Genomic DNA, 22,346 nt, shown 5'->3' with positions numbered 1-22,346 from the left:
CAGAGCGACTGTCTGTCACATCTGACACACCCGTGACACAAGGATACTTCTGATAGCCTGATGCACCATGAGATATATGTTTGGAATTGAAAAAAACTCTAGAACAAGAAAGGTACGTTTTGAAACGATTACTGGTTATAATCTGTAATGTGCTGTGCAATCCATCCCAACTTGAGTTAGGGATTGAATGAGATTTGTCAGACCTGTAAGTGTTATGATCTTTGGGATGAAAACCCCTAAGAGGACCCATAGGAATGACTCTAGGGATATTGACATTACCAAAAAATTTATTTTCAAAGGGTCAGAAGTATTTTTGGTGTTAGGGAACATTCTTCTATTAGACTCAGAGATATTAATCATATTCTTGGGTAATGTGTTGTTTCGATCAGATTGCCAGTGATAGTTGCGACCCAATCTAAAATCTTCATGATTTCTCAGTAATTGTCTAGTTTAACCAACCGAAGAGTCACTGATCTATCTAAACGCAGATAGTCAATTGAGCCAATGAACGCACTCAGTTGATCTTTGATGGATTTAATTGTGCGATGAAACAAAATACATCAGAAAGAATTAATTAAATTTGCATATAATAAGAATTTTTTATCAATTCCCAAATATAGTAAAAAAGTGTCCGACAATAAAATATACTGTATTAGTACTATAAGGTGATAGAACATGTAGATTTGTCTGAATCTGATGTAATAATAATATATTGTTTTAATAGCCAGTTGAAAGGCCAATAACGCATGTTAAGAGAAAGGGAAAGGAGATGGGGAGGGAAGGAGGACGAGACATAGGAATCATTATGTCTTTTCAATGCATTCATTTAGTCCATCGGGGGCGAACGTAGCTCATTTAAAAATCCAATATGATGCTCTGTTGATAAGTTTCTGGTATCTGTTGAGAGTATTTTCTGATATTTGCTCTATTATAATTAATGTGAGGTTAGTGGGGTCCTTCTGATGTTCGAATAGGAAATGTCTAGAAAGGCTGTGATTGGTCACACCATTCCTGATGTTATACAGTGGGGAAAAAAGTATTTAGTCAGCCACCAATTGTGCAAGTTCTCCCACTTAAATAGATGAGAGAGGCCTGTAATTGACATCATAGGTAGACCTCAACTATGACAGACAAAATGAGAAAACAAATCCTGAAAATCACATTGTCTGATTTGGAAAGAATTTTTTTTCAAATTTTGGTGGAAAATAAGTATTTGGTTAATTACAAAAGTTCATCTCAATACTTTGTTATATCTCCTTTGTTGGCAATGACAGAGGTCAAACGTTTTCTATAAGTCTTCACAAGGTTGGCACACACTGTTGCTGGTACATTGGCCCAGTCCTCCATGCAGATCTCCTCTAGAGCAGTGATGTTTTGGGGCTGTCGCTGGGCAACACAGACTTTCAACTTCCTCCAAAGGTTTTCTATAGGGTTTAGATCTGGAGACTGGCTAGGCCACTCCAGGACCTTGAAATGCTTCTTACGAAGCCACTCCTTCGTTGCCCTGGTGGTGTGCTTGGGATCATTGTCATGCTGAAAGATCCAGCCACGTTTCATCTTCAATGCCCTTGCTGATGGAAGGAGGTTTGCACTCAAAATCTCACTATACATGGCCCCATTCATTCATTCATGTACGCGGATCAGTTGTCCTGGTCCCTTGGCAGAGAAACAGTGCCAAAGCATGATGTTGCCACCCCCATGCTTCACTGTAGGTATGGTGTTCTTTGGATGCAACTCAGCATTCTTTCCCCTCCAAACACGACGAGTTGTGTTTCTACCAAACAGTTCTGCTTTGGTTTCATCTGACCATATGACATTCTCCCAATACTCTTCTGGATCATCCAATTGCTCTCTAGCAAACATCAGACGGGCCCAGTCATGTAATGGCTTAAGCAGGGGGACACGTCTGGCACTGCAGGATCTGAGTCCCTGGTGGCGTAGTGTGTTACTGATGGTAGCCTGTGTAACGTTGGTCCCAGCCCTCTGCAGGTCATTCACTAGGCCCCCCCGTGTGGGTCTAGGATTTTTGCTCACCGTTCTTGAGATCATTTTGATCCCACAGGGTGAGATCTTGTTTGGAGCCCCAGATCGAGGGAGATTATCAGTGGTTTTGTATGTCTTCCATTTTCTAATTATTTCTCCCACAGTTGATTTCTTCACACCAAGCTGCTTGCCTATTACAGATTCAGTCTTCCCAGCCTGGTGCAGGGCTACAATTTTGTTTCTGGTGTCCTTTGACAGCTCTTTGGTGTTCACCATAGTGGAGTTTGAAGTGTGACTGTTTGAGGTTGCGGACAGGTGTCTTTTATACTGATAACAAGTTCAAACAGGTGCCAGTACTACAGGTAATGATTGGAGGACAGAGGAGCCTCTTAAAGAAGAAGTTACAGGTCTGTGAGAGCCAGAAATCTTACTTGTTTGTAATTGACCAAAAACTTATTTTCCACCAAAATTTGAAAAAAATTTCTTTTCAAATCAGACAATGTGATTTTCAGGATTTGTTTTCTAATTTTGTCTCTCATAGTTGAGGTCTACCTATGATGTCAATTACCGGCCTCTCATCTTTTTAAGTGGGAGAACGTGCCCCACTGTAGCAGTGTTTATTCATCCTGTTATTAGGGTTCAGGTTTGTCGGGTTTGGCCGAACTTGAGCTGGAAGTTCGGTCCAGGTACCAGAACTTGACCCGAACTTGACTGAACCCGAACCAAATAGAAGTCAATGGGGACCCGAACTTCAGTGCTTTAACCCCTGGAAAATTTTCCGTTTTTTTGCTCCCTTTCTTCACAGAGCCATAACTTTTTTATTTCTCTGTCAATATGGCCGTGTGAGGGCTTGTTTTTTTGCGGGGCTAGTTGTACTTTTGAACAACACCATTGATTTTACTATATTGTGTACTAGAAAATGGGGAAAAAATTCTAATTGCAGAAAAATTGCAAAAAAAAAGAAAAAAAAAAGTGCAATTCCACAATTGTTTTTTTTTTTAACCATGTTCACTATATGGTAAAACCGACCTGCCATTATGATTCTCCAGGTCATTGCGAGTTTGCAGATACCAAACATGTGTAGGGTCTTTTTTATTTAAGTGGTGAAAAAAAATTCAAACTTTGTAAAAAAAAAATTAAATATAAAAAATTTTCCGAGACCCGTAGCGTCTCCATTTTTTGGGATCTGGGGCTGGGTGAGGGCTTATTTTTTTGTGCACCGAGCTGACATTTTTATTGATACCATTTTGGGGTAGATACGATCTTTTAATCACCTGATATTGCATTTTATCGCAATGTTACATCGACCAAAAAAACGTAATTCTGGCTTTTTTATTTTTTTATCTTTACGCCTTTTACCTATCGGATTAATTATTTTTATATATTGATAGATCAGGTATGTTCCTGAAAGCAGCGATACAAATGTGTGCATTTTTTTTATTGTTTTATTTTGAATGGGGCGAAAGGGGGGTGATTTGAACTTTTATATTTTTACAATTTTTTAAATATTTTTAAAAACATTTTTACACTTTTTACTTGCTTCAGTAGTCTACATGTGAGACTTGAAGCTTCGATCATCCGATCGCTTGTTTTACACGTAGCAGGGCTTCAGTCCTGTAACAAGAATGCTCATCTGTTATGAGCGCCTACCACTGGGCAGCGCTCATAGCAGATCGGCTATGACAAGCTCAGGGGTCTCCTGCAGACCCCGGGTTGTCATGCCAACCCATCGGCGCCCCTCATCATGTAACAGGCACGCCGATGGGTGAGATTAGTGACGCGCTTCAGAGATTGACAGCAGCATTCAACATGTATACAGCCTCGGGTAATCCTGATTCCACCTTACAGGCTGTTAGGGGCACATGATAGCTGATCAGATCAGCTGTCATGTGCTGGGAAAGATGCGGGCTCATCCCTGGAGCCCGCATCAAAGGGGGAGACAACACACATATGCCATATATATACGGCACTTGTTGTGAAGGGGCTAAAATGTCTGTAAAATGGTGATAGTAAGGGCTAGGGGGCTGCAAAAGAAAGCTAAATGGGGGTAAGAGCAGGACAATTGCCAGAAAACAAGTGGATAAGAAAATGACTTAAAATTACTGAGAATAAAAAAAAATAGAAAATAATCTTGAACCAGGAAGTGGAGGTCCAAATGGAGGAGGAGGTGGAGGTGGACGTGGCGGTGTAGGTGGTAGAGTCAGGGGTGAAGGAGGTAGGGTAGCTAGCACTGATTTTGTGTATGTTTTTTTTTGGGGGGGGGCGGTGTACTCTGAAAACAGACAGTGTAATAATATGGTGGCCACTCTCTCTCTATATATGTAAAATCTGGGGCTAAAATATTTTTTTTGTGGCAAAAATGTAATTATTTTTTCTTTACTGCCCAATGGTATAAAATTCTGTGAGGCACCTGTGGTGTCATTATGATCACTGCACCCCTAGATGAATTAATTGAGATGTGTCGTTTGCAAAATGGGTCACTTTTGGGTGATTCTGCTGTTCTGGCATCTTAGTGATTCTCCCACTGGGTCATGGCACCATCAAACCATAACAGTAAAATCTGGACTATAATAAGGCGGTCCTTCCCTTCTGAGTTTTGCACTGTGCCTGAAAAGTATTTCCAGATTACATGTATGGTATTGGTGCAACACACTGAGGTCAATTTTTTCCTATTAGCTTATTATAAAAGTTAAAAATTTGGGGATAAAACAACATTTGGGGCTAAAACATAGCGGTAAAAATGTAATTATTCTTTCTCCACCACCCAATGGTATAAATTTCTGTGAGGTACATAAGATGTTAATGACGCGCCCCTGGGCCTGCTGTGTCGCGCAGCGTCTCGCGCACGGGGGCTTACCCGGAACCGGATCAGATGAGGGTTGTAGTCTCCGAGTGGCGGGGACCCGGTCCGTGCCCAGGGAGTCAAACTCAGTGTGTGGCAGTCTTGATAGGTGTTATTTGAGTGTCGACTACGCCACCCGTTGATTTGCAGCTATGGAGCTGCCGCTGCAGGGCAGACCGCTGAGGCCGGTGTAGAATTGTGCAGCGTGATAGTATAACCCCCAACGGGAGGGGTATGGCCTCAGGGCAGCCGACGTGGAAGATGGGGGTAGCAGGAACCACTCAGAGACGGTGCGGTATAATTCAGGGTCTTTACTGGTAACAACGATAGACCCTCCCGGAGTACTTGCTAGCGAACGGGGCCTGGTCAGTCCTTGAGCAGATGGGATCTCCCCTGGCCAGGCGGAGTTGTAGGCCTCCCAAACTGACTGTACTCTTCTGGCTACCTTGCTAGAAGCGGATATAAGTAGCCCACGTCCCTGAGTGTGCCGTGTGGTGCTCACCCGTATGGCCGGTGACTCGGGGCCTTCTAATGGCTTCCGCTCCACGATGGCGGTGCTGGTCCCACGCGTGTGACCTTGCCTTCGGGTTTCTGGGCCTGAGGACCTGAAATCCCCTGCCGGTCGGCTTCTGCTGCTGGGTAAGAGTTAGTCCCCACAGCCTCGGACGCCGGGTCCGGTAAGAAAGCTTCTCAGTCAGGGCGAGCTCTGCAGCTGCCAGCCCCTGACTCGTAGTAGTATTGCTCCCACTGAGCTTCTGCTGTTTCTTCCTATGACTGTTTCTCGTCTCTACTCTCCTTGACTCCTAACCCTGCCTCAGCCCCGGGTTTATATAGGGGAAGTTCTTCCCCTCCCAAGACTGGGCAGGAGGTGTGGCATGCACAGGATCCCTGACCAAAGGACCTTCCACCTGCTCTCAGACATAACATTACATTACTGTGGGAAACCAGACCCCTGGGGTGCCACATTCCCCCCTAGTGAAAGTTAGTACTCCGGGACTAAACATATTTTAGAAAAACATAACAAGATATAACAACAATAATAGTACAATAAGAAGAAACACATAAAGGTGGTCACGGCATGTCCGTAACCGGGTGTAGTCTTTGAAGAAAAGCAAGGTGTCCATTTCACCAAAACAGGGAGACGTAACCAGGTAGGGGTTTGTCCTGCCCCGAGTCCTTAACAGTCTTTAGTCCGTCCTGGGTTACGCTCCAACTATGTACAAAGGATTCCCGGTAAATCCACCAAGGACTCCTACAAATAACTAGAAGCACAAAATTATACACAAGCAACAATACACAGGTAAACATAAATAAAACAATTTATACACTTCAAATCCTCCAACGTGCGGGTAACTGGCCTCTAGTGGACCTAGTGGACCTACGGAGCTGACTGTATAGCCCTGAACTACAGGGTGTAGGAGCTGTCAAGGGTAAACTGGGCAGCTGTCTACCGGCTCTTTGGCTCACTAGGGATATGGCAGGCTCACTGCAAGCAGAGGGTTGATCCTCCTGGTCTGCGGGTGTGGGGTCTTCTGCCTCCTGGACCGGCTGTTCTTCCAGCTCTACCTGTTGCTCCGTAGGTGCTTGGGATGCTGGTTGGAGGAAGGTGAGTACGGGTACCACAACTGCACCATTGACTTGAGTCCAAGACCGAGGGAAGTCCCCGAGCACAGTACTAACCATATCTTCCCTTTCCTCTACGGGTCGATGGTCTTCTTGTTCCTCTTCAGGGTTCCTCAGTTGTTCGGGACACTTCTTCAGGTGGTCCCGGGATACAATGGCTGTAGTTTCCCCACCGTCTTTACTGATGGTACAAACCTTCGGGTTCTCGTGGCTTGAGGGCAGTACGGTGTACGGGTCCTTCTCCCACTGGTCGTCCAACTTGTGGAGCCGTCTCTTCCTCTTCAAGACCTGCTCTCCGGGTACCAGGGGAACAGCGGGAGCATACTGGTTGTAAGTTTTCTCTTGTCTTTCCCTAGCCTGACAGAGACTTCGCTCCACGCTCTCCTGTACTCTCCGGTACTGCTGCTGCCTCTCTGTGTCCCAGTCTGCTTCTGGTGAAGTGTCCTCGGGTGTCAGGACTCCCATTTCCAGGTCAACAGGTAACTTACCAGGTCTTGCCCTCATTAGGTAAGCCGGGGTACAGTTGGTGGAACCTACCGGGATGTGGTTGTATAGGTCCACCAGATCGGGCAGCTTCTCAGGCCACAGACTGCGTTCTTCCAGGGGCAACATTTTCAGAAGATCCATTACCACCTGGTTCATTTTCTCACAAAGTCCATTAGTTTGCGGATGATAGGGTGTCGTCCTTATCTTCCGGCAGCCATACAGAGTGCAGAATTCTTGGAAGACCTCCGCTTCAAAGGCAGGTCCCTGGTCTGTCAACACTTGGTCCGGGTACCCGTGTGGACGGCAGAAATGCTGCTGGAAGGCTCTCGCTGCTGTTCGAGCTGTTAAGTCCTTGACGGGGACGACAACCAAGAACCGGGAGTAGTGATCCACGATGGTTAGTGCGTAGACGTAGCCACTTCTGCTTGGGGTCAGTTTTACATGATCCAAGGCTACCAGTTCCAACGGCTGCCGGGTGACGATGGACTGCAGGGGAGTCTTCTGGCTGGCACGGTCCTTCCTTCTTAGGTTGCACGGGCCACAGTCTCTGCACCACTTCTCAATGGTTCCCCTCATGCCTACCCAGTGGAATCGCTCACGCAGCAGGAACTCCAGCTTCTTCCACCCGAAGTGTCCAGCTCCGTCGTGGTATGCCTCCATCACCATGGCTGCGTCTCTTTGTGGCACCACTACTTGCCAGAGTAGTTCATGCGTCCGGGAGTTAACCATTCTGCGGCACAACTTCCCCTTGTAAAGGAACAGTCGACTCCTCTCTGCCCATAGTTGTTTGGCTTCCTCCGGAGCGTCTGGTTCAAGGCAAGCCTCCGGGCGAGTCAGCATCTCCTTCACCAGTCGGACGGCAGGGTCGCTGTCTTGCGTTTCCACCCAGTTGTAGTGAGGTAAGGGGTTCAACGTAGCAGCCTGCTTACTCCTTACCCGGTGGGAATACTGGATAGTCCCATGACGGTGGAACGCAGGGAGTTCAACTTCTTCCAGTCCCTCCGGATCTTCTCCTTCGTCCGGCAGGTTGGGCATCCTGGACAGGGCGTCCGCGTTGGTATTGGAGCGTCCGGCCCGGTATTTGATTGTGAACTCGTAGTTGGACAGACGGGCCATCCACCTCTGCTCCAGGGCACCGAGTCTTGCCGTGTCCAGGTGTGTCAACGGGTTGTTATCCGTGTACACGGTGAACCGGGAAGAAGCGAGGTAATGCTTAAAGCGCTCGGTGACTGCCCATACTACGGCCAGGAACTCTAGCTTAAATGAGCTGTAATTCTCGGGGTTCCTTTCGGTGGGTCGCAGCTTTCGGCTGGCGTAGGCGATTACTCGTTCCTTCCCCTGCTGGATCTGGGACAGTACGGCTCCTAGCCCGATGTTACTGGCGTCGGTGTAGAGGATAAAGGGCTGGCTATAATCCGGGTACGCCAGGATTTCGTCCCCCGTGAGGGCCATCTTCAGCTGGCGGAAGGACTCTTCTTCCAGCTCCTCCCATTTGAAGGGCGGCTTCTGGTTCTTGGCCTTCCGGGACTGGCCTATCAGGAGGTCCTGCATAGGTGCTGCCTTTTTGGTGAAACCGGGAATAAACCTTCGGTAGTAGCCTACCAACCCGAGGAACTGCCGCACTTCTTTTACGCTGGAGGGGCTTGGCCATTCCTTAATTGCGGTGATCTTATCAGGGTCGGGAGCCACTCCGTCAGCGCTCACCACGTGTCCCAGGTACTGCACCTTTGGTTTCAGGAGGTGACACTTGGAGGGTTTCACCTTTAGGCCGTAACTCGCCAGAGCTTCGAACACTTCTGCCAGGTGTTTCAGGTGGTCCTCATACGTCTTGGAATATACGATGACATCGTCCAGGTACAACAGGACCGTCTCGAAGTTTCTGTGGCCCAGACAACACTCCATTAGTCGTTGGAAGGTTCCTGGTGCGTTGCAGAGTCCGAACGGCATGCAGGTGAACTCGCTAAGTCCCATCGGGGTGGTGAATGCGGTCTTCTCCCGGTCCGCCTCTGCTACAGGAACCTGCCAGTACCCGCTAGTGAGATCCAAGGTAGAGAAGAAGTTAGCAGATCTTAAAGCAGCCAATGACTCCTCTATCCTTGGTAAGGGGTACGCATCCTTGTGTGTGATACGGTTGATTTTCCGGTAATCTACACACATCCTCATGGTGTTGTCTTTTTTTCTGACTAAGACTAGTGGAGCTGCCCAGGGGCTACAGCTATCCCTGATCACCCCAGCCTCCTTCATGTCTCTAAGCATCCCCTTGGCGTGTTGGTAGTGTGCAGGGGGTACGGGTCGATACCTCTCTTTTATGGGAGGATGGTCTCCCGTGGGGATGTGGTGTTCTACCCCCTTGACTCGCCCGAAGTCTAACGGGTGTTTACTAAACACTCTCTCGTACTCTTGAACCACCCGATAGACTCCCTGTTTCTGATGTGAGGGAGTCGAGTCAGTACCCAAATGTAGTTGCTGACACCAGTCCTCCATTGTTTTCTTAGAGCCGTTACCTTCCTCCGGGTGAGATGGAGGCAAGGGTTCCACAGATTGTATAGCATTTTGGTTAATGGTATATAATTTGGCTAGCGTGGCATACCGGGGCAGGTACACTTCCCTCTTCCCGATATTGATTATGCGAACGGGCACCCTCCCATGGCGTACATTAACCACCCCCCGTGCTGTCAAGATGGTGGGCCTACTGTCTGAGTAAACTGGTTCTACCATTGCCTGGTAATCTCTACCTCTCAGACCAATAGCTGCCCGGCACCAAATCATCATTTCACTTTTTGGGGGCATGGCAATAGGAAAAGGGTCACACATTCTTACGCTATCAATCTCACCGCCGGAGAGTTCCACCTGTTGCCGTCGCATCAGTGCCCGGATCTCTTTCTGGAGCACCCGCTGCTCGCCGGAGCTGGCGTTCTTGGCAACCTGCTGTAAAAGGAAAATCACCTCTGCAAGACAATTTTCAATTACATTAGTTCCTAGAGTTATTTTTGGGTGACTCTCATGTTTGTCAATATCTACAATGATCAGTCCCTGTGCTGCCAGTTCGACTCTACCGATTTTGATTGTCACCTCTTTAAATCCGATCTGTGGCACGGGCTGGCCATTGCTGGCGATGATACTCAAGTCGTCGTCAGGGTAGCGGGTAATATCCGAGTCATTCCAGTACTGCTTAAGAGCACGTACGGGATGGTGGTGACCTGTGACCCGGTGTCCAGTAGGGCACTCATGGGAATGCCATCCAGTACCACAGGCAAGACTGGACGTCCTCCCACATATCTGTCGCGTCAGTTCGATGGGCCTGGTGATCTTTTTCCTGGGGGTTGGCCCTCTACCCCAGGTTGTGCCCGTTTAAAGAACAGTACCTTGCCATATGTCCGGGTTGATTGCAGCGGCGGCAGATGGGTCGTCCGTCTTCGCTGTATCGGTCACTGGGTCTTCCTCTGGCCGGTGGGGTCCTCCTTGGTCGACGCCACGGGATGTCCTCCGGTCCGGATGCCAGCTGGATCTTCCCTGGGGTGGAAACCTGTAAAGACTGCACAGTTCGGGTTAGCGCAGCAACGCTCTTAGCTAGCTCTTGGACCTGATGGTGTAGGTCTGGAGCCGGGTCATTGTCCAAAGCCTGCGCATCAGCTCCCACAGGCCCTGCCGACAAGGGCGCCGCCTCCTGGTGGTAAGTGATAGCTGGGCGCCTGTGGGTCACAACGCCACCCGGTGCCGGTTCTCGGAGCACCCGGATGGCTCTGTCCTTGAACTGTGCAAAGCCCAGATGGGGATCCTGTAAGGCCATCGCCCGCAACTGGGTTCGGTGGGCATTACAATATAGTCCCTCTATAAATTGTTCGGTCAACAGCCTGTCCTCGTTTCCCACTCCATCAGGGTCGGTCTGCTTAATGGCCCTCAGGGCCTCTTGTAGGTTTAGTGCATAGTCCCTTATACTCTCATGCGCTCGCTGCTTGCACCCGTAGAATCTAAGCTTAATCTCGGCTGAGGTGCGGGTATCAAAGGTATCCTTCAGCCGGGTTAGTATCCCTGCGACAGTCTTCCTCCCAGGTGGCCAGGATTTTACTTCCCTTTTGGCTGCCCCGGTTAGTTGGGCCACCAGGATGCTCACTTTTTGCTCTTCTGTGAGGGGGTACACCTGGAAGAGGCTATCCAGCTTTTCTCTAAAGTCATGCAGGGTATGTGACTCCCCTGAGTACTGGGGTAGCCAAGCTGCTCCCGGGATATAGGGCATGGTGAAGGGCATAACTGCAGCAGCGGTGGCGCTGGCGGGGGTTGAGGCAATGAAGCTCTCCTCCGCATCCGACATCTTCCTCCCCCCTAGTGGACCGTGGCCTACCTTGCGATGATCCTGTTCCGTAGGCCGCGGCTCCGCAGTAGATCGTCAGGGTTGAGGACCTTCCGTCGCGCTCCGGTGACGTCGGCGTCTGCTGGGCTCCTTCCAGGACCTTACGCAACGTCCGGACGTGAGGCGGGGCTTCAGTTCTCGCGCGCTTTCGGAGTCCACGCCCCTCTTCTTCCCGCGCGGCGTCCTCAAGATGGCGTCCAACGGCGGGAAAACTCCACGGATGGCGGGAAGAAGGCTGAAGATGGCGCCGGATGGCGGGAATCTTCACGGATGGCGGGAAGAAGGCTGAAAATGGCGCCGGATGGCGGGAATCTTCACCGATGGCGGGAAAACTTCACGGATGGTAAGTTTTAAAAGTCTCTTTTTTCAGGCACGCAGTACCCGGTGGTTGCGGGCACGAAATCCTGCCGACTACGCCAAAGTTGACGCGCCCCTGGGCCTGCTGTGTCGCGCAGCGTCTCGCGCACGGGGGCTTACCCGGAACCGGATCAGATGAGGGTTGTAGTCTCCGAGTGGCGGGGACCCGGTCCGTGCCCAGGGAGTCAAACTCAGTGTGTGGCAGTCTTGATAGGTGTTATTTGAGTGTCGACTACGCCACCCGTTGATTTGCAGCTATGGAGCTGCCGCTGCAGGGTAGACCGCTGAGGCCAGTGTAGAATTGTGCAGCGTGATAGTATAACCCCCAACGGGAGGGGTATGGCCTCAGGGCAGCCGACGTGGAAGATGGGGGTAGCAGGAACCACTCAGAGACGGTGCGGTGTAATTCAGGGTCTTTACTGGTAACAACGATAGACCCTCCCGGAGTACTTGCTAGCGAACGGGGCCTGGTCAGTCCTTGAGCAGATGGGATCTCCCCTGGCCAGGCGGAGTTGTAGGCCTCCCAAACTGACTGTACTCTTCTGGCTACTTTGCTAGAAACGGATATAAGTAGCCCACGTCCCTGAGTGTGCCGTGTGGTTCTCACCCGTATGGCCGGTGACTCGGGGCCTTCTAATGGCTTCCGCTCCACGATGGCGGTGCTGGTCCCACGCGTGTGACCTTGCCTTCGGGTTTCTGGGCCTGAGGACCTGAAATCCCCTGCCGGTCGGCTTCTGCTGCTGGGTAAGAGTTAGTCCCCACAGCCTCGGACGCCGGGTCCGGTAAGAAAGCTTCTCAGTCAGGGCGAGCTCTGCAGCTGCCAGCCCCTGACTCGTAGTAGTATTGCTCCCACTGAGCTTCTGCTGTTTCTTCCTATGACTGTTTCTCGTCTCTACTCTCCTTGACTCCTAACCCTGCCTCAGCCCCGGGTTTATATAGGGGAAGTTCTTCCCCTCCCAAGACTGGGCAGGAGGTGTGGCATGCACAGGATCCCTGACCAAAGGACCTCCCACCTGCTCTCAGACATAACATTACATTACTGTGGGAAACCAGACCCCTGGGGTGCCACATTAACATCCTCCTTGCACCCCTAGATTCATTCATTGAGAGTTGTAGTTTGTAAAATTAAGTCACTCATGGGGGAGGGGGTTCTGCTGTTCTGGCACCTCAGGAGCTCTACCAATGTGACATCCACCCTAAAAACATTCCAGCAAAATCTGAATTCCAATATGGCGCTTCTTCCCTTTTGAGCTTTCCACTGAGCCTCAAAAGTAGTTTTTGACTACATATGGGGTATTGACGCACTCAGGAGAAATTGCACAAAAAATTGTATTTTCCCCTGTTACCCTTGTGAAAATAAAAAAATTGGAGCTAAAAGAACATTTTTGTGAGGAAAATTTGATTTTTTATTTTCATGGCTCGACGTTATAAATTTCTGGGACTATGGCCAATTCATGTGTACCTGGTAGCCACGTTAAGGCTTTTCTCGTCATACCAGGAACCTCCCTGTGTGAACTCCTTTCTAAGAGACATAAGCCTGCTTGTGTATTGGAAAGCAAGATCCTGCTGCAATTAAAATCACCTGTGGCCTAGAGGCTTAGTGCTCACTCAAAGCTTATACATAGAAACAGAAAAAACTGACCGTCACTTCCAAAACAAGAAATAGGTGTGTACAGGTGCTTACTAGGAGCAGCTACCTTCATATATTACTAACAAACAAAGTAGCACACTGTAAGGCTAAGTATACGAACATGAAATATGTGAAATTTGAATAGCATTACCGCTCTAGAAAATAGAAATAAATGAGAAATCTTAGTGCATAAATTGGCCAATTCATGTGTACCTGGTAGCCACATTAAGGCGTTTCTCGTCATGTATAAGCTTTGACTGAGCACTCCACCTCTAGGCCACAGGCGGTTTCAATTGCAGCAGGTTCTTGCTTTCCCATACACAAGTAGACTTATGTCTCTTAGAGAGGAGTTCACACAGGCAGGTTCCTGGTATGACGAGAAACACCTTACCGTGTCTACCAGGTACACATGAATTGGTCAATTTATGCGCTAAGATTTCCCATTTATTTCTATTTTTTACAGCAGTAATGCTATTCAAGTTTCATATATTTCTTGTTCGCATACTTAGCGTTGCAGTGTGCTACTTTGTTTATTAGTTGTATATGGAAGTAGCTGCTCCTAGTAAGCACCTGTACACACCTATCTCTTGTTTTGGAAGTGACGGACAGTTTTTTCTGTTTCTATAAATTTCTGTGAAGCACCTGGGGGTTCAAGGTGCTCACCACACATTTAGATACATTCCATGGGCGGAGGGTATAGTTTCCAAAATGGGGTCACTTGTGGGGTGTTTCCACTGTTTAGGCACATCAGAGGCTCTCCAAATGCAACATGACGTTTTTGTTCTCGATTTCATACATTTTTGGGTTCAAAAAGTCAACTGATGCTCCTTCCCTTCCGAATCCTGCTGTGCGCCCAAATCAGTAGCACTGGCGTACTCAGGAGAAATTGCGCAACAAATTTTGGGGTCCATTTTCTCCTGTTACCCTTGTGAAAATAAAAACATTGAGGCTAAATGAATATTTTTGTTGGATAAATGTGATTTTTTATTTTCACGGCATTACATTATAAACTTCTGTGAAGCACCTGGGGGCTCAGGCAGGGCTATGGAGTCGGTAAGCCAGACCTCTGACTTCTCAATTTCCCTGACTCTTGATTCCAACTCCACGACTCCGACCCCACAGCACGGCCTCACTACTGAGCATGTGCATAAAGTGCAGCACAGATTCATCTCAACTAAAAGCAAAGATCCTTAGATCAGGAATAGAACGGACATTTTTAGGACATTTCATAATTTTCCCAAATTCTTATGAAAACATTTACAGCACGTTCTGCATTGTACTACTGCACTCAATTTATTATATATTTTAGGAGTCGGTCCATTTTATACCGAGTAAGAATCCACCAAAATGGACACCAACTCCACGACTCCGCCTCCAACTCCATAGCCCTGGGTTCAAAGTGCTCACCACACATCTAGATACATTCCTTGGGGGGGGGGGTCTAGTTTCTAAATTGTGTCACTTGTGGGGGGTTTCCACTGTTAGATACATCAGGGGCTCCCCAAATGTGACATGGCGTCTGCTCTCGATTTCAGCAAATTTTTCAGTTCAAAAACTCTAATAACGCTCCTTCCCTTCCGAGCCCTGCTGTGCGCCCAACAGTAATTTCGCCCTACATATGGGGTATCAAAATGCTCAGAATAAATTGCTCAACAAATTTTGGAGTCCATTTTCTCCTGTTACCCTTGTGAAAATAAAAAACTTGGGTCTAAAGTAAAATTTTTGTGAAAAAAAGTTAAATGTTAATTTTTTTCCTTCCACATTGCTTCAGTTAGGCTATGTGCCCACGATGCAGAAATGAAGCAGAAAATTTCTGCAGCGTTTCTGCATGTTCTTGGCAGTCAAAAACGCTTGCGGATTTTAGACGCATTTTTGCAGCGTTTTTACATGCGGATTTGACTTGCGTTTTTCAAGTGCATTGGGACCTCAAATCCGCATGCAGAAACGCACAAATAATGGACATGCTGCGGATTTTTCCACAAGGAAAATCCGCTGCGGAAAATTGCGCAGCATGGGCACAGAACATGCAGATTTTCATTGGGGATCATGGGGCACGGATTACCAAGCGTTTTGCAAGCGTTTATGCTGCGGAAATTCCGCATGAAAAACGCATCGTGGGCACATACCCTTACTGTGAAACACCTGAAGTGTTAATAAACTTCTTGAATGTGGTTTTGAGCACCTTGAGAGGTGCAGTTTTTAGAATGGTGTCACTTTTGGGTATATTCTGGCATGTAGACCCCTCAGAGTCACTTCAAATGTGATGTGGTCCTAAAAAAATGGATTTGTAAATTTTGTTGGAAAAATGAGAAATCGCTGATCAACTTTTAACCCTTATAATTTCTTAACAAAAAATAATTATGTTTCAAAAATTGTGCTGATGTAAAGTAGACATGTGGGAAATGTTATTTGGACTATTTTGTGTGACATATCTCTGATTTAAAGGCATCAAAATTAAAAGTTTGAAAATTGCAAAATATTGAAAATTTTCACCAACTTTCAGATTTTTTTCATGAATAAACGTGATTCATATCGAAATTTTTTTACCACTATCATGAAGTATAATATGTCACGAAAAAACAGTCTCCGAATCAGTGGGATCCGTTGAAGCCTTCCAGAGTTATTACCGCATAAAGTGACAGTGGTCAGAATTGTAAAAATGAGGCTCGTTCCTTAATGTACAAAGTTGCTCAGTCCTTAAAGGGATAAAAATAAAAAAATAAAACCACACCGCGGCCACAACATGCTGTCGTAGCCTTTGAGCTGTGCTCACACTTGCAGGAACGCTGAATTTTTCCTGCATTGCTTCCACAAGGGTCCAAACCAAAATACATATGTTACGGATCCGGGTGGTGGAACCTCTGTGCTGCGGTGCAAGGAGGGACCAGAGGGGCGTGACTAAGTATCTACTCGGCCTGACCAAGGTCGCACGGAGGCTCAGTCGACTCCGTGAACCAGGGAGGGACCGAGCAGAGGGACCAGGTGCCACTCTGGGACCGACCTTGTATGAGAGCAGGTGACTCCCACGGGTCAGAAGGCAGGAGCTGACGGGTACAGCGGAAGAGCACGGCAGGCAGGCTGACGGGTGGTCCGGGTAGACAGGCAGGCTGATTCGGCTGATAGCCAGACAGGTAGGCAAGCTGGCGGGCACAACAGGTAACAGGCAGGTGCTTCCAGGTAAGCAGGCAAGCGAGCACGGCAGGTAAGGGCAGGTGCTTCCAGGTAAGCAGGCAAGCCGGCACGGCAGGTAACAGGCAGGTGCTTCCAGGTAAGCAGGCGGGCAGAGCCCATAGACAGACTGGTGGACTGGACTGAAGGCAGACTGTCGGGCTGGAAAGTAGTCAGACTGGCGGACTGGACTGAAGAACAGACTGGCGGACTGGACTGACTTGCAGAGGTCCTGAGGACTGAAGCAAAGTAAGTATAACAGACAACAACGTTGCACGGGCACCTCCATATTGGAGGAGGTACCTTTTATAGAGAAAGTCATCCGACCATTGGTCGGGGACTTTTTAGGACGGCGCGCGCGGCCCCTTTATGAGGGAGGGAGCGCGTGCCCTAAGCACAGTGCCAGGGAAGCTGCGTGCACGTGTAGCAGCAGCAGCAGCAGGGAGGCCGGAAGACGTCGGAGCAGAACCGCGGCGGTAGGGGGGACGGCGTCTCAGCCTGGCAGGGGGCAGAGACGCCTATGCTACAACATAATTTCAATCTGCTCTATTTATTGTCGTTTTCTTGATTTTTTTAGTGCGTTTTCCCATTTTTTTGGGTGCAGATTTGACAGCACTTTTTAAATTATTTTTTTTTGGGTGCAGAAACATTGATATTTCACATTTAAAAAATGCAATTGTGGTTTTCCATGTGTTTTTTTCTGACTTCCCATAGAATTCTGTAGGGATAATAAAACGCCCCCAAAAGTGGACAGTTCCGCAGCACAGCGGGTATGAGGCTTCATGAAATCACATCCACTGTGGTTGCATTGAGGAACACAGCAGAAAATTTACTGCCAGTATGTTATGTGTGAACACAGCCTTGAGATGCAGGGCGAAACGTGCTGTTATTCTGCACACGTCCATTTTCCAGGAGGAGCCAGCTGGTTGTGGACAGCGACAGAGCAGTGCTTGCAGTTCCTAGGAAACCGGCCTCTTCTGATAGACTGCAGAGGTAGCCGGTAATCTAGGTAACCAGCAGTATACAATAAAAAATCCCTACTTTCTTGAGAACGGAGAGGATTTTTAATAATAAATAAATAGTAACGTTCCTTATTTTTACAAGCATTTTCAATTTTATTCCTTTCAGAAGTGAGACAGCCCCCTTCAATAATAAGTCTATAAGGACGTGTGCCCACTATGCGTTTTTTAAGCGTTTACGCAGCGGCAATTCCGCCGCAGAAATGCTTAAAAACCGCATGGTAGAAGGCCTGCCATGTTCCCCAATGATAATCCGCATGTGCTGTGCACATGCTGCGGAAATTTCCGCTGCGGATTATCATTGCAGAAAAATCCGCAGCACTACCAATTATTTTGCGTAAGCACAGTGTTTTTGCCGCCATTGACTTGCATTGGAACGCATGACATCTGCATCACTACCAATTATTTTGCGGACACGCGGCGCAATTGCCGCTATTGACTTACATTAAATTGCTTAATATCCGCATGACTAGATGTGCACATGCGGATATTAAGCGGTTCAATGTGCGGACGGTACCCGGGTCTGGAGAAGAGGAGACTCTCCTCCAGACCCGGGTACCATAGTACCTGTAAAAAAAAAAAAGAATTTAAAATAAAAAAAAAAACATTATACTCACCTTCTGATGGCCCGCGGTCTTTTATCCGTACGTCTTGGCTCACCGGTGGCTCGCGATGGTGTAAAGGGACCTTCCATGACGTCATTCAGTCATGTGACAGGTCACACTACCGCTGATATCGGCGATTTTTTTACCATTTTTATTCTTTTTTTTAACTAACTTTATCACACTATATAAAATCCATGCCGGTTGCATGGATTTATATAGTGTGACCAAGTTGTCAAGCACTTTCCAAGTGATGCTTAAATTGCTTGGAAAAGCGCTTGACAACCCACATGCAGAAATGCAAGTGAAGAACGCTTCACATCCGCATGTCCCTGGCAGGAAAAACACATGTACAATTCGCATGTACAATCCGCATGCGTTGTTTCTGCCAGGGAGATGCAGAAACGCTCAGGAAAAATCCGGAGCATTTCTGCATCATGGGCACATAGCCTAAGGCTATGTGCCCACGATGCAGAAATGCTGCATATTTGTTCAGCTTCTCCCTGGCAGGAAAAGCGCATGTGGATTTTATATGCGTTTTTCCTGCCAGGTAGAAGCGTTTGTCAAGCGTTTTTGCATGAATTTCTGCATGCGGGTTATCAAGCGCTTTTCCAAGCGATTTTAGCATCACTTGGAAAAGTGCTTGACAACTTCGTCACACTATATAAATTCATGCAACCGGCATGGATTTATATAGTGTGACCAAGTAATAGTTAAAAAAAAAATAAAAATGGTAAAAAAATAAAGATTATAGTTACCTTCTGATGGCCCCCAGTGTCTTCTCCGCTCCGTCCGGTCTGTTGTATTGGTCGCAGTGGTGTGAAAGGACCTGCCATGACGTCATTGACTCATGTGACAGGTCACGAGACCGCCGACGTCAGCGGTCACGTGACCTGTCACATGACTAAATGACGTTATGGCAGGTCCTTTCACACCACCGAGAACCATACAACAGACCGGACACATCGTTGAGGAGACCGGGGGCCATCGGAAGGTAAGTATAATCTTTATTTTTTATTTTAATTCTTTTTTTAACAGGTTCTATGGTACCCAGGTCTGGAGGAGAGAAGATTCTCATCCAGACCTGGGTACCATTGTACCTGTGGAAAAAAGAATAAAATAAAAAATAAAGATTATATTCACCTTCTGGCGGCCCGCAGTGTGCTTGTTCTCCTTTGCCGGCAGATCGCGAAGGACTGAAGGACCTGCGGTGACCTCACAGTCATGTGACGGCAGGTCTTTCGGTAGAGATCTCCCGACAGCCAGCACAGGAGCGCAGCAAGACACCGGGGGCCATCAGAAGGTAAGTATAGATTTTTTTATTTTTTACCATTCTTTACGGTCACACTATATAAATCCATGCCGGTTGCATGAATTTATATAGTGTGACCAAGTTGTCAAGCACTTTCCAAGTGATGCTAAAATCGCTTGGAAAGCGCTTGACAACCCGCATGCGGAAATGCATGTGAAGAACGCTTCACATCCGCATGTCCCTGGCAGGAAAAACACATGTACAATCCGCATGTACAATCCGCATGTACAATCCGCATGCGTTTTTTCTGCCAGGGAGATGCAGAAACGCTGCAGAAATTTTCTACTTCATTTCTGCATCGTGGGCACATAGCCTAAAAGGATAAGGTGACATCCGGGAATGTACATGAATAAAGCAGCTCGGTCTTAAGGAAGGCTCCCCCTAGCGGTTGGGTGGTGTAACTCTTCGTCTAGTCTCAGCACTCACACACACAGTATGTAAATAAGTCTGACGTAACGCCTTCCTATTGGTTGTTTCTGCAAACAGGGCTTTTCTGTGCGTAGAACGTTCAACGTCACGTTTCCTCGGTGCTGATTGGCTGGGGTCGCTAGTCGTCATGGTGATTGTGGCCTGGTGGACTGACGGGAACCCGTGGAGCGAATGGAGCTTGAAGAGCAGGGGAAGTCGTCTCTTCCCGGAGATCTGGCGTTGGGGGTGCCCGAGCTGCTGAGAGTGCTGTGGGAAGAGCCCGAGAAACCCTGGAGGAGTCCCGGAGGCCGCGTCAAGTCCCACCGGCAGCATCGGTACAGGCTGTGCCCACTGGCCAGGGAGAGCTATGGTAAGCTGCTGCAGCTGTCACTGCTGGAGGTGCAGAGAATCCCTCCTATACACTGTGCAGGTTGCTCACAGGAGCTTACACTATATATACAGGACGTGTATGGGGCACTAGTCAGTGTACTGCAAACAATTACCCTGTGGAGTGGGAGGAAGCCGCCTGTCAGCCGCCCTGTGCAGGTGGGAAGCCGCCTGTCAGCCGCCCTGTGCAGGGGGGGACGCCGCCCGTCAGCCGCCCTGTGCAGGGGGGACGCCGCCCGTCAGCCGCACTGTGCAGGGGGGGACGCCGCCCGTCAGCCGCCCTGTGCAGGGGGGGACGCCGCCCGTCAGCCGCCCTGTGCAGGGGGGGACGCCGACTGTCAGCCGCCTTGTGCAGGGGGGTACGCCGACTGTCAGCCGCCCTGTGCAGGGGGGTACGCCGACTGTCAGCCGCCCTGTGCAGGGGGGGCGCCGCCCGTCAGCCGCCCTGTGCAGGGGGGGACACCGCCCGTCAGCCGCCCTGTGCAGGGGGGACGCCGCCTGTCAGCCGCCCTGTGCAGGGGGAACGCCGCCCGTCAGTCGCCCTGTGCAGGGGGAACGCCGCCCGTCAGCCGCCCTGTGCAGGGGGGACGCCGCCCGTCAGCCGCCCTGTGCAGGGGGGACGCCCTGCACTTGAGGTGACCAGACCTGCTGTAATATATTCAGGTTTTGCTGTGGATTGACAATTGCTTTTTTTCTTTATATTCTCTCATGTGAGGCTGTATGTAATCACCCAGTGCTGCAGCCCGTCTATTTATAGGATCAGGGAAGGTCCCAAATACAAAATGCTCCATTTATGGCAATCCGCTTGTTTTTGATTTTTGGAGGGACCTGTTACCAGATGAAAAGTAACCAGTTTTTGCACTTTTTATTCTCACTGCTCCCCTGAGTACTCAGTAGTCTATTTCCCACAGTTCTATTGCTGCTTTTTCTGTTTTTCCAAGGAGGCGGTGCTCGGTGATTATACAGAACAGCCTAACCTCCCGCCTCGCCCCTCCAGAGTCATGTCCGCCACGTTCCATTGGTGAAGACCAGGCATATCCGCACTAATAAAGAGGTTCACATTTCTGGAACTGTATGGAAGATTTAAAAAAAATAAATAAAAATAATCCCTAAAGCCAAAATACTCAAAGGAGCTGCAGAAATATTATAATTTAGAAGAAAAAAAACCTGGTTACTTTAAACCTGCTGAGAGATCCTCTTTAAATCTAGAGACACAGTGTGAATATAAGTATATATTTCCACCACCCATTAACAGTTTTATACTTTGTTAAAAAATGTATTTATCTCCTAACAGCTCTTCGCAAGTTCTGAGAAGCCGTCAATGGAAATGATCTGGACACAGGTACTCCTTTACCTCAATCATCTATATACTATATATGTGCATCATTACAGCACATCTGCTTCCTCTGTGTATTTGTGGCCTTCTGTTCCTCTGATTTCTGGCTATGCTCCGGCTTAGTTACCGCCGTGATAATCCGGTAGAGCTGCAATGAGTAGTATTAAACAGTGACTAAGTACAGCGAGCCACTGATGACATGGTGGATGGTAAACTCCATCAGGTGGCTGTCAGAGAGTCCTGCCATGGTTCACACACTGATCATAATTCTATTGTAATGAAGCGGCACTAAATCGCTGAAGAAAATAGATCTTTGTCACATATTCTTGTTTAAAGGGCTGCTCCAAGGTAGGTTTTATCTCACTAATACATTAATGTACTGCACTTGGGGTGGCCAGGCCAACATTAAATGTATAAAATCCTCCTGTTTCATACCACATGATCAGGCCAGACATTGCTTCAATGTATACGAATTGGGGGTGTATATATATATATATATATATATATATATATATATATATATATATATATATATATTCATTCTGATACGATCAGCGGCTGAAGCCTGACTGATTTACGCAGCCATGTATCGTCTAGGGTAAGTGTTGTCACAGTTCCCAGAAGTTTAACTCCTCATATCCTTAAGGGAATAAATAAAGCTTTACAGGGGTTGTGCCACGATACAACATGCTGTTAATACTGCAGACATCTTGTAAATAAATATTTTTGTAATTTAAATGTATTAAAAATGATGCCCCATTTAAGAGATATGTACTTATGATGTTCAATATGGCGCCCTCTAGTGTTAGAAGTACTATCTGCTTTGTCCATCCATCTAACCC

The 22,346-nt window shown here is 48.0% G+C and overlaps 1 protein-coding gene across 4 annotated transcripts in view; it reads left to right on the top strand.

Annotated features, from left to right (window-relative positions):
• The window catches only part of LOC141157322 (microtubule-associated serine/threonine-protein kinase 3-like), a 490,040-nt gene that overhangs the window by 26,523 nt on the left and 441,171 nt on the right, over positions 1–22,346 (top strand). For all 4 annotated transcript variants that reach the window (XM_073644404.1, XM_073644408.1, XM_073644401.1 and 1 more), the window contains exons 2-3: positions 19,860–20,151; positions 21,463–21,510. The gene's annotated coding sequence lies outside the window, so the exon portion shown is untranslated. The remainder of the gene's footprint in view (positions 1–19,859; positions 20,152–21,462; positions 21,511–22,346) is intronic.

Source organism: Phyllobates terribilis, unplaced genomic scaffold (genome assembly GCF_046119375.1).
Source record: "Phyllobates terribilis strain yellow unplaced genomic scaffold, ASM4611937v1 Scaffold_8__6_contigs__length_399053987, whole genome shotgun sequence".
Taxonomy (NCBI): domain Eukaryota; kingdom Metazoa; phylum Chordata; class Amphibia; order Anura; family Dendrobatidae; genus Phyllobates; species Phyllobates terribilis.
The sequence above is the reverse complement of the archived record's forward strand: the minus strand, read 5'-3'. Positions and strand labels throughout refer to the sequence as shown.